Source organism: Rhinopithecus bieti, unplaced genomic scaffold (genome assembly GCF_001698545.2).
Source record: "Rhinopithecus bieti isolate Rb0 unplaced genomic scaffold, ASM169854v2 scaffold_14700, whole genome shotgun sequence".
NCBI lineage: Eukaryota > Metazoa > Chordata > Mammalia > Primates > Cercopithecidae > Rhinopithecus > Rhinopithecus bieti.
The window spans coordinates 2139752-2153202 of NW_016808194.1; positions in this window are offsets into that span (position 1 = coordinate 2139752).

Consider the following 13451-nt stretch of genomic DNA (forward strand, 5'->3'; position numbering starts at 1 on the left):
GTCTTACCTGTTTGCATCACTTCATCCTCACAATAACCATCTAGGTAGGTGGTTCCATATTACAAATGAAGGAGCTAAAACTCTAATGCAGAACCTTGCCTCGTGCACATAGCTGGCAAGGGGTAGAGCAAGGTTCAGCTCCAAGTGTTTCTCAATCTTAAGTCTGTGTTCATTCTGCCACATCACTCCACTAGTAGGCTTGGTAACTTATGAAACTTTAAGTCACTATTTGATTTTCTAGGGTCTTTGAAAAGTGTTTTTAAAAAAGAGATGTGGGAAAGTAACTTCTAGTCCAACAGTCTTTTGCATTTGAGCTATGGTTAGTGAGTGTCCAAGATTAGAGTCATTTGGAGTAAACTCTCTTTACCCTCTTGCTTGTCTCCCAGTACAGGATGAGAACCTACAAACACTAGAGCATCTTATCCTGTAACTAGAATCAAACTCAGTGCTACTGTGAGAATCTGTGTTCACTAGGGACCCAAGGACTACAGTTGGAATGCCATTAGATTCCAGTAAATTCAAATAGCCTCCTGCAATTCCATCTAACTCTCCAGGTAAGACAGTAATATTTATGCTTTTCAATGTGTCTTGGTTAATTATATTGCACAGTGGTCCATCTGTTGTAAAAGATACATTGATTAACAGCAAAATTATATTAGGCATGTCTCATTAGGTTAGGAATGCTATTATCTGTCTCAGTTCACTGTAATAGAACAGAATATAGTCGCTTAAAATTGTTCTTCAGTCACAGGAGAACCTCAGGGGAGAGAAGTTCAGAAGAATAATGTAAATGGGGAAGTAAATCACTGAATGTAGCTATAGGGTCTGGAGTGCTACTAAAAATAGGCTGAATGTTTCCAAAGACTATATCTGAAATCAAGGCAATCACAGGGTTACATAATGCTTTTTCAGAAATGGCATTTGTACGTATAAATGCCAATGAGAAAATGAAAGGTAACCTAAATTTGCTGGTTGTCCCTTATTAATTGAACAAAGAAACAAATTTTCTTAATAAACAAACTTGTTAAAGTAACACATTTGCTTTAAAAAATTTAGTTATTGGCTGGGCATGGTGGCTCACACCTGTAATCCCAGCACTTTGGGAGGCTGAGCCAGGCGGATCACCTGAGGTTGGGAGTTCGAGACCAGCCTGACCAACATGGAGAAACCCCATCCCTACTAAAAATACAAAAATCAGCCAGGCGTTGTGGCACATGCCTGTAATCCCAGCTACTCAGGAGGCTGAGGCAGGAGAATCACTTGAACCCATGAGGCAGAGTGGGCAGTAAGCCGAGATGGCACCACTGTACTCCAGCCTGGGCAACAAGAGTGAAACTCCATCTCAAAAATAAATAAATAAATAAATAAAAATTTAGTTATTTGAGAATAACTATATCTCTCCAAAGTTTAGTGAGACCTATCCAGTATGAAATAATAAAAGTGAGATGAATAGAACTCAATAATGTGTAGTGTACTCTTCATGTAATAAGAATACTTTTCGGCGTGTGGAAATCATTTCATTTATTGGCCATTTAAAGAAGAATAATTCTCAATGTTGCCATGTGTTCCAATGACAAAGTAGCGTGTTGGCAGATTTGTGCTGCACTGACCTTTTGTTCCTAATCTCATAGCTAGGTTTTTAAAAACAAACAAGGGATCTGTGGATTATTAATCTTCAGCAGAGGTCATTGATGTTCTAAGGAACTCAAAAACCACATCATGGGAAAGAGAGTTACAAGACACTCTTCAGCGGATTCAGTCTAGAGGGATGATTCTCATGTTCCCCGAGAATCTCAAGGAATTGGCAATTGAGGGAACATGAGAATCATCTTCACACACTTGAAGAAGTTGCAAATGGAAGACAGATTTGATTTTTATAAGTAGCAAAGAAGTACATAACTGAGATTTTGGGTAGAAATTACAGGAAGACACATTTCAACTTCTATAAGGCACAATATTTTATTAGACTGTTCCAAAATGTAACGGGCTCCATGATGCGATAGTAAGTTTTCAGACACAGCAAGTTTATATGTGTTCATTCATTTGTCATTCATTCACTTAATTAATAATTACCAGTGCCTACTGTGTGCCAGGCATTGTTCTAAATTCTGGGAAGATAGCTATAGATAAGAAAGACAAGGTCCCTGATCTTATATCACTTATATTCTAGAGTAAGGGTTGATAAACTTTATCTGTAAAGGGCCAGATAGTAGATATTTCAGGCTTTGCAGGTCATGTGGCCTCTGTTGTGACTACTGAACTCTGCCATTGTAGTGCAAAAGCAGCCATGACCAAGGGCTGGCAAACTATGGCCTGCAGGTCAAACCCTGCCTACCATCTTCTTTTCTAAATCAAACTCTGTTGGAACACACTCACAATCAATTGGTTCCCTATTGCCTATGGCTAACTTTGTGCTTTACAAGCAGAGTTGAATAGCTGTGACAGAGGTGGTATGTCCTGTAAAGCCTAAACTATTCACTTTCTTACTCTTTACAGAAGAAAAGTTTGCTGATCCTTCCCATAGTAAGTACATAAACGAAGAATTGTGACTGTTTTCCAATACAACTTTAATTATAGACACTGAAATCAGAATTTTGTACAATTTTCATGTGTCAGAAATATTCCTTTTGATTTTTTTTCAATTATTTAAAATGTAAAACTATTCTTAGCTCACAGGACAAACTAAAACATGGATGAGGTAGATTTGGCTTGTGCATCATAGTTTGCCAATTCCTGTTCTAAAGTATGTTAACGAATACACATATCTTGAATATTACTGTTTTTCATTATAGGTAAGAGCCTATTTTTAACTCCCATTATGCTGATAAATAAGCTACTGATTTCACCATTATGTTAATTAACAAAATGTCTACTGTCAATCAGAGGAAGAGGTCACCAATATTCTTACAGTAGTCATCTCTGGGGGGTGGGGCTTTTTGATAAAATTCTAGCTGCTTCCCCATTCCCTTCTACCACTCCAGTGTGAAGTCCTAATTAGAACATTGAAATGCACCAGGCTTGTATTTTAGCCTAACTTATACATAATATCACACTATCTGTGTGGACATATTATGGATTACAGACATCATAACACTTTAATATGCAGAGACATTCAACTCCTCTTTGCTCAGCAATCCCTTCTTACCCTTTGAGGCATACTTTACATAATTAAAAGGGCCTATGAATTTCCCAAACAAAAAAGCCATCCATCTGGAATACTATATTTAGAGGCTGGCTGTAATTCCCGACCCCATAAAGCAATTTTTCCTTCATAGCGTGCATCAAAACAAACTACTCATGGTCAAATAGAAAAAAAAGTAAAAGTATTCAACTAGGCATTTGTCTGAAGTGATTAAGAAGTTTAATTTTAAATAATCAGTCTAATAACTATTTCTAGGTACCATCTGAATTTTTTTGTGGAATAATTTCTTAGCATACATTTTTGTTTTAGGCAAATGTGCTCCCTCTACATGAAATTTTATCAGTTAAAGTTTATTTGTATAGTTACACACATAAAGACACACAAGTTCAGAGCTCAATGCTACACTAATAATTCTTCTTTTCCACTTCCTACCTAAAAGGGTATTTAATTTTGAAAGTAGAAGGTTGAATTCTGTTTAGAGGTTACAGACATAAATCTGACATTGGTTGATTCTGGGGCATGGACAAATGCAAGGTCAGTGATGTCATAATTTGTAAATAATGATTATAGTTATTACATTCATTATGATCTGTTATGTACATTCCCTTGACCCACTAATGCAAGGCTATATATTTGGGCAAATCCAAACCCCTGTTAAATCCAACTCTCTTCTAACTCTGCCTGGCCCCAAGCAGTGGAATGTGGGTAGGAAAAAGCATGTAACCATGAGAATTGGCGTTACTTTATTTCACTGCACTAGCTTCAAGTCAGCCCTTAATACTGTCAGGCAGTGATACTGCACTTCTCTGTTTTGCTCACTATTCTTCTCCTTTTAAACTATTTTCTTACACCCAGGGGGGCACTAAGAAATGTTTATAAGTGTGCTGGGGGCAGGCTGGAATGGGTAGGGGAGGATGAGTACGAATTAACAGAACTGGTTTACAAGAGGTCGGTTCCCGAAATCAAATCCAGTGTCAAGAGTGTTAGTCAGCCATCTCTAGTCTTTAAAAAAGATCTCAGATACCAAGTCCTTCAAAAGACGATGGTACATAGAGGTTGGCTCAGAAAAAAACAGTAACAAAGAGATTATAGAGAATTTGTGTGATTGTTCTTTTGAGTAGCATTAAAAAAAACAGTTCCAATATTTAGTAAATAATTTAAATATAGAATTCATACAACATAATATTATTAGTATTGTGTTATAAAATTTAGAAATATATAGTATTACTATTGATATGATTTGGATGTTTGTCCCCTCCAAATCTCATGTTGAAATGTGGTTCCCTTTGTTGGAGGTGGAGCCTGGTGGGAGGTGATTGGATCATGGGGATGGATCCCTCATGGTTTAGCACCATGCCCTTGGTGACAAGTGAGTTGTCACTCACTTCCCAAGAGGGCTGGTTGTTTAAAGGAGGTTGGTTCCTCCTCCTCCCTCTCTTGCTCTTGCTTTCACCATGTGATGTACCTGCTCCCGCTTTGCCTTCTGCCATGACTGTAAGATTCCTGAGGCTGTCACCAGAAGCAGAGCAGATGTTGATACCATACTTGTACAGCTGGTAGAATCATGAGCCAGTTGAATTTCTTTTCTTTATAAGTTACTCAGTCTCTAGTATTCCTTTATCGTAACATGGTGAATTGGTTAATACAACAACAAGGTGAAGTATTTTAAAAATAATATTACTAAAATTACAGAAGATCTCTGCATTTTAAATGTTTTTAGCAATATGACGTGTTAGATATTTGTAAATGGTGTCATCATCTTTGTGGTAGTGACACTAAATATGAAGTATGAAATGCTAAAATAAGTATTTCAGCCTTTTCAATAAAAGTATGTACACAAAAGTTGACAAAAGTTTTCAAAGTCCTTTTGAAGAAATTAATGACTCATAGGGGTGTGAGCTCACAAATAACTTTAAATCTAATTGCTTATAAAATGGCACCTAAATAAGAGTAACATTTTGAAATAAATATCTTTAAACCTGTTTCCTCCCAACTGTTGCAGAGTAAGAATCAAAATAATCAGAGATCAAGATTATTTTAAGCAGTGTATTTGGTGATACATTTCCAACAGTGGTGGCTTAAATTTAATGTTTAATTTTATTCCTTTGAACCAAAAAGTTCTATGGTAGTATCTAATAATAAAGAAAATTGTAGTAAACAATTTCCTATGTAGAGCCATTTTAATTCCATGTATAGGATAATAATAATAAAAATCTTCTTTGTTGTCAGTGTTCAGTTTGCAAAATAATCTATTATTCAACGTATCACTTGTAATATTTATAATAACATTATTTTATGTATGAAGACTTCCACAAGAATTCTTTCCAACTAAGCCTTGTTGATGAATATGAAATTAAATGCTAAAACACCTGGTACTACTTTTGTAAAGGTTAAAATCCACATTGCCAACTAGCTATATTTGTGTATCTTTTGCACAAGCAATGAATTTAGAAAAAGGAATTTTATTCCATAAAACAATTTTAAATGTTGTAATATCAACAATCCCTCTGTAGTTAATGTCCACAATTTTGAAAATGGCATTTTCTCTGACTTTTTATATCAATAACACTTAATGTATGCAAACATTATTCTATTTTATCCATATGTAAATCAAATTTGCCCAATTGCTATTTATTACACAGCTGTTTTATTTTATTTCAATAGTTTTTGGGGAACAGGTGGTTTTTGTCACGTGGATAAGTTCTTTCTTGGTGATCTCTTGAGATATTGGTGCACCTGTTACCCGAGCAGTGTACACTGTACCAGGTTACACAGCTAATTTTTGACATTGTTTGCATCTCATTGATTCTTCTCAAAACAATATTATCCCTAAATAAAATAGAAGAAATGATTTTGTAACCTTTTTGTTAAACTATAACCTCTTATGTAGCTGTGTATTAGTCTGTTCTCACGTTGTTATAAAGAAATACCTGAGAGTGGGTAATTTATAAAGAAAAGAAGTTTAATTGGCTCACAGTTCTGCAGGCTGCACCAGAAGCATAGTGGCCTCTGCTTTAGGGGAGGCCTCAGGAAACTCACAATCATGACACAAGGTGAAGAGGAAGCAGGTATATCTTAGATGGTGGGAGCAGGAAGAAGAGAAGTGGGGAAGGCGCCATACACTTTAAACAACCAGATCTCATGAGCACTCACTACTATCATGAGAGCACTAAAGCGGGTTGGTGTGAAACCATGAGAAACCACCCCATGATCCAATCACCTTCCACCTGGCCTCACCTCCAGCATTGAGGATTACATTTCAACATGAGATTTGGGAGGGGACACGGATCCAAACCATAAGCTGGTAAGATAGTTTTACTCAATATTATCTGGCGTACTATATTTCATGATCATTTGTGTTATTCTAGAAGAAATAAGATCTTTAGTTTTATAAGATTTTTTAGAAGTAGTTCACTTAACCTTGATTGATCCATTTCTTCATTAGAAAAATATGTTGGTAGAGTAGACATATTGACTAGAGTACCTGACTAAGGTAGTGCTTGCTGGGGTTCTTTTTGGAGGGAAGTCTCTATTGCAGCCCACACTTAAGGAGTGGGGATTTACTCTCCCACTCCTTGAGAGCGAACATTTAATATATATACATAAATTATTTGGAACTGTTTATAGGAGATTTATTTCTTCTTCCCCTTATTCAATCTTTAAATTAGTATGGACTTGTGGATGTTATTTTATACTTTGGATTATAATACATTCCTACTTCATTTTGTTGCTCTCCTGTATCCCTTTAACACACCCTTATCCATACAGGTTGGAGTTTATTTTTTCAGGTTTTTGGCCTGCCTTCCTTCTCTTCCTCTTTCTCTCTTCCTTCTTTCTTTCTTTTTTTTTTTTTTTTTTTTTTTTTTTTTTTTTTTTTTTTTTTTTCTTGTTTGAGACGGAGTCTTGCTCTGTCGCCCGGGCTGGAGTGCAGTGGCCGGATCTCAGCTCACTGCAAGCTCCGCCTCCCGGGTTTACGCCGTTCTCCTGCCTCAGCCTCCGGAGTAGCTGGGACTACAGGCGCCCGCCACCTCGCCCGGCTAGTTTTTTGTATTTTTTAGTAGAGACGGGGTTTCACCGTGTTAGCCAGGATGGTCTCAATCTCCTGACCTCGTGATCCGCCCGTCTTGGCCTCCCAAAGTGCTGGGATTACAGGCTTGAGCCACCGCGCCCGGCCCTCTCTTCCTTCTTTCTTTTTTTCTGGCACTACAAGATGCTCAAGGATCAAATTCTATATTTTTGTGCCCCAATCTTTGGAATCAGACATTTCTCCAAGGAGCCTTAGTTAATTTTGTTTTGTGTTACAGAGAATGGTCTGGATTCCAGGTGTGCTTGTTGCCTCTGAGGTGTCATTGCTTCTAGGCTGTCTCAACTGACAGACCAAGAAAATATTATACATATATGTATACCAGCACATGTATACCCACATATCTAGAAATATTTCCATATGTAAACATCTCTATCTATATTATACTAGACATGAGTTCATACTGATGTCTCTAACTCCATTGCCACACAGATCATCCTAACCACCTTTACTTGCTTCTCTGTAAATTGCAACTCCAACAGTGAAATACTTGGCTCCCAACATCCATTTACTTAGCTGTTCAGTCTCAGAATACATGTATAGCAGTATTGGAATTGTTAAACCTTACTCCTATGGTAAACAGTTTTATCAACTAAAGCACACTGCTTCTATGTACTTTCTTTTGCTTTTAGTATTACAGACTTCATTAATCTCTGAAGTTACTTAGGTCAGCTGCTTTTCCCCCAGCCCCCTTCAGGGAAGTTGTTTCATACATTTATAATATGATTAGATTGCTTTGTCACATTCTGCATTCCATCCTGGGATTCCTGGATGGAATCCTGCTAAATAATTTTTTTAAGTTGAGAACTAGGTTCAATTTTTATGTTATTGTTCTATGGGTTTTGACAAATGTATAATTTCACACATCCAACATTACAATATTATACTATTGTATATTCTAGTTTACTCCCCTAAAAAAAATCCTGTGTGCTTCACCTAGCCATCCTTCTCCTTTCCCTTAAATCTCTGGCAACTCCTGATCTTTTACCATTGCTACAGTTTCGCCTTTTCTAGAATGTCATATAATTTGAATTATACAGTATGTCCTCTTTTCCAACTGGCTCTTTTCACATTGCAATGTGCATTTCAGATTCATCCATACCTTTCTGATACTTGTGGGTTTGTTAATTAGTGTTGAAAGATTGTAAATAATTTTTCTATTGATTAAATGAGTGCTCTACAAGATATGTGGTTGTCTAGAAAACTTGTATGCATTCCCCCCTCACTCTTTACCTCATGAGCCTGTATAAGGAGAGGACCAGGAAAAGGAGAGGAAAATATAACTTTTAGCCTTATAGAAAGAACACTTCATTAGGATATTATCAGTTGTGTTCATTATTGTATTCATAGTGTTTAGAACGATACCTACCATATAGTCGAACTCAATATTTGTGTGTTGAATGAATGAGTATTAAAACCCCACTGACTTGAGATGTTAGAAGAATAAATAAGTGTAACGTTATTTTTATTGGTTCCTGTTTCTTTTCATTCCAATCAAATGTTGGACTGAGAGAGTAGAGTGTGAATTTGTAGGATATTCACCCATTGGATAGACTTCTTAAATATTATTTATAATATTGAGCTCTCTATGGCCATGCACAGCTTTAAACATTTTTTCTCTGATACTGTCTTCCACCTTCATTACTAAAGTATGTCAACATTCTCTGAAAAAATTAGGTTTCTCAGTCATATAAAGAGAAGTGCTATGTAGCTGAATAATGTTTGGAAGTGCGTATTAATTTATGTTTGTTGTTATTCCTATCTTTCTCCCTTCCCCTGTTTCTTCCACAAACTTAAGCAATGGACCGCGCCATGCTTCACTGGCTTGGGTGGAGGAGGGGGCATGTGGCAGGACAGAAAATAGAGAATCTACATACCTTTTAAGTATTTGACCAGGAGCTGAGAGGGGTTGGAATAAAGGGAGAGTACAGTGGGATTCAGACAAACGTTTAGCCCCTGGCTCTTCAGGGAGGGAGGGGAATGGGAAGCCATGATTGTAGTAATTGTTGATTCCCATTGTATAAATACTTGTGTTGTGGCCAATATCAAGCTACTAAGGTAAAAGTAAAACTGCTTATAAAATTCTTAAATGTTTAACAATTAGCTGTCTTGAGCTGGTCTGATTCCAGGATACCACTCATCATAGGTCTCCCACTCCTTTCATCCCCATTCCTTCCCCTCCAGAGCTGTTAAGAAAGAGATTCACTTAAGCGGGACTGACAAGAGGGAAATGCAATAGAAAGAATCAAGAAATTATTTTTTGGCATATGTAGGCTGAAGAGACCTTGGGGAGCTTCATGAAATATTTCCGGGTCTCAACGGAGTTTTTAAGCATCCTTTAAGGAGCAAGATGAGAGCAACTTACAATTCAGTATTGATTGGTGTATATTGATGGACCAGGACTTGCTGCATTCATTATCCTTCACCCATACCTGCCTCATACTAATGCCTTTACACTGCTTGAGATTCCAAAACTAGATTCCAGCTCCAGGGAATAGGAAGAAATCCCAGGAAAAACTGAGAGGAGTATGGTTTTCCTGTTAGATTGGTAGCATGAAAGCTTGATATAAGACACTAAGTTGTATCCTAGACAATTTCTTGTAATGGAAACTGGAGTTATTTCACTACAATTACATATTTTATTAGGCACATCTTACAATCATATTGTTACAGATTGAGGCAGTCCTGCAGTGAAGAAACTTGTTTAACTTTTTTTAAATATGAGCATTTCAAGAATTGATTTTCCATGAAACAAATTTTCAGAAACACTGTTGTGTATTTTTCCTGTCTCTTGCCCAGTTGGTATGGTTGTGTGTGTGTGTGTGTGTGTGTGTGTGTGAAGTTGCTTCAGCACTCATGGCCTTTAGATGACTATTCAAGAACTGGGAAAACTACCCACACTACTGGGCTGTCAGTGACTTCACAAGACAATGCATCTACATAGCTCTTGACATACTTAGTAAAAGAGGCTGGAGGTTTTAACTTCTCAAGCTGTTCCCTTTTGCAATCAGAAAACCAACTGAAAATTGATGTTGATGGTCATTATCTTGGTGACAGACATTTGCCAGGGTCTCAGAAGGGTTGTATGGCAAACTCCACCTGGGTGTGGTAAGGGGAGTGTAAGATGGAAAGTGTTGATAGAGGCCAGGGAAACACAAGTCATAGTCCAGGGACAGGGCTGGTCACAGTGGGCTCAGCTATCACCTTGAATCCCGTGATATGTTTGCATGTATGTGTGTGTATGCATGTATGTAAGTACAGAAGTATAAACAATAGAAAATAGGGATTGTAATGTTCATACTACTTCACAACTTTCTTCTTTACTTAATATTTTGTGACTGCATCCTTTTGCTTTTCAATGTAATATTTTCTTACCTTCATAATTTTTTCTGAGAATAATTTGGAGGCAAACTGAAGAATTAAAGGCATGATGAATGCTTTCTCTTAGCATTCTTGAAACATGGCACAGATTTGGAAACAGCTGCTCAGCTACCCCAACAGGGCATCAAAAAAATAACTGAGCAGGTCAGCAAGTCCTTATCTAAGTAGAAGGAGTTGCTCATTTCTGGAGAAGCAAAGGAGGAAGGTTTCTAGTTGGTATATTGATACTTACTGGTAGATGTTAAAGACCTTAAAAAGATCTCCAAGCCAATTGCTTTTGTCATTTCTCCCATTCCTTCTTGTTTCTTGAGATTTCAGAAAAGGGAGAATGGCTAGCCATGATTTCACCCCTTGGCAACGTAGACATGTAAGTACTCTCTCTATCTCTTTCTCTTTCTCTCATACACTCACACACACCAACACCTGTACAATGTACACACACACTATTTGGTATCCTAACATTCTGTATCTTTCACATACCTCAAAAAGTCAATACTATTATTCCTGGCCAAGTAATCTGCTATACTTTTGGTATTTGTCTCCCTAAGCCTAATGTTGAAATTTGATCCCAGTATTGGAAGTGGGGACCCTAATGTTTGGGTCATGGGGGCAGATCTCTCAGGAATAGATTAATGCACACCAAAGGGGTGGTAGTGAGTGAGTTCTTGTTCCATTAGTTCTGTAGAGTTAATTGTGTTGTTAAAAAGAGCCTGGTACTTCCCTTCTCTCTCTCGTTTCTTTTCTTGCTACGTGGTCTCTGCTCATGCTGGCTTCCCTTTCCCTTCTATCATGAGTGGAAGCAACCTGAGGCCCTCCAAAAGCAGATACCAGAGCCATGCTTCTTGTACAGCCTGCAGAACTGTGAACCAAATACAGCTCTTAATAAATTACCCAGCCTCTGGTATTCCTTAATAGCAACATGAACAAACTAAGACACAATCTCAAATTGTCATGGCTTCAAGAATATTAACATGTAGTGCCCCTTCCATCCCTAGGAAATATACTTTTATAGATAAATCGCTAGACAAAGGGAATTTGCAATTTTGTAAGAGGAAAGCAACAATATGAACTCAATACAGATGAGACTAAGCTGAAGGATCTGTCATCAACAGGGGAGTTAAAAGTAGCAAGACTCAGACTGTGCCCCTCTCAGAACTCTAGCAGGATCCAGCAGGTAGATCAGAATTGAAAACTCTGCTGCAGGCAAGGGCCCAAAGGTATTTGCTCAGTGGATTAAATACATAAGTTGTTGGGACACTGGTACTCAATGTCAAGTTCTGGTTGTACAGAGAAGAAGTATGTATGTTGGTGGTAGAAAGCTCATTAAAATCATATTGATTAGTTGTTCCAATCTTATTGTTATCATAATTTTATAACAGTGTTATAGGTCTATGCCTTATTTTATTAATAAAGCATATGTTTAATTTCTGTTAAGTTAAAGTGAACATTCTAACTCTCCTTCCTTTGAGAATTAGGGACTGGAAGAAAGTTAAACTTTTATTAAATTTAGAGACATTAAGCCATTTTAACAATTCGTGGCTGAAAAACAAACAAATTTAATTAAGGGGGGTTACATATTAGTCCATTAGGCAGCAAAAAATGTGTCTTATTAGCTTTTCTTTATGAGCTGCTGAACATAGTACCAAACACTTCCTGGCATTCTGTTTGTAACTATGTAAATTGTAGATGCAGGTATAATTTTAAAATATGATTACAAAATCATAGGCCTGGAAGGGATGTAACAACAACAAAAAAAGCAAACAAAATAAAACCAACCAAAAAACTAATCTGTTTTCTTGGGTTTATCTGAAGGCAAAATACGTTCTGAAATTGTCCAAGGAGAAGGAATTCCAGAACTCAATAACCATCTGTGATGAGGTGAGAACTACACAGGCTGAGTCAGTGATGTGAAGATTGTCTTCAAAAGCGATAATTTATTTATGTAAACAGCCTTGGATTTGTCTCCTTCCTTGTATTACCATAAAACTACAACCCCAACTAATTTTTTAAACCTGCATTCAGATAAGAATAAAATTATTATTTTTTGCTTTCATCAAGACTCTGACAATAGTTCCTATAATATAGTTTAAAATGGGTAATTTTTCCTCTCTCTTTTTAAATTATACTTTGTTATGATGAATTATATATTAAGTTATTCATCCCTTTATTCATTCACTTAGTTATTCATTTATCCACTCATTCATAAATAGATATTAACAAACCATCCTGTATATGCTGGACATGGCTCTAAACCAGGGATGGGAAAGTACAAACATAAATTAGAATATATAGTGTCGGGGCGGAGCAAGATGGCCGAATAGGAACAGCTCCAGTCTCCAACTCCCAGCGCCAGCGACACAGAAGACCGGTGATTTCTGCATTTTCAACTGAGGTACTGGGGTCATCTCACTGGGGAGCGCCGGACAATCAGTGCTGGTCAGCTGCTGCAGCCCGACCAGCGAGAGCTGAAGCAGGGCAAGGCATTGCCTCACCTGGGAAGCGCAAGGGGGAAGGGAATCCCTTTTCCTAGCCAGGGGAACTGAGACACACAACACCTGGAAAATCAGGTAATTCCCACCCCAATACTGAGCTTTAAGCAAACAGGCACACCAGGAGATTATACCCACACCTGGCCGGGAGGGTCCCACAGCCACGGAGCCTCCCTCATTGCTAGCACAGCAGTCTGTGATCTAACCGCAAGGCAGCAGCGAGGCTGGGGGAGGGGTGCCCGCCATTGCTGAGGCTAAAGTAGGTAAACAAAGCCACTGGGAAGCTGGAACTGGGTGGAGCTCACAGCAGCTCAAGGAAACCTGCCTGTCTCTGTAGACTCCACCTCTGGGGACA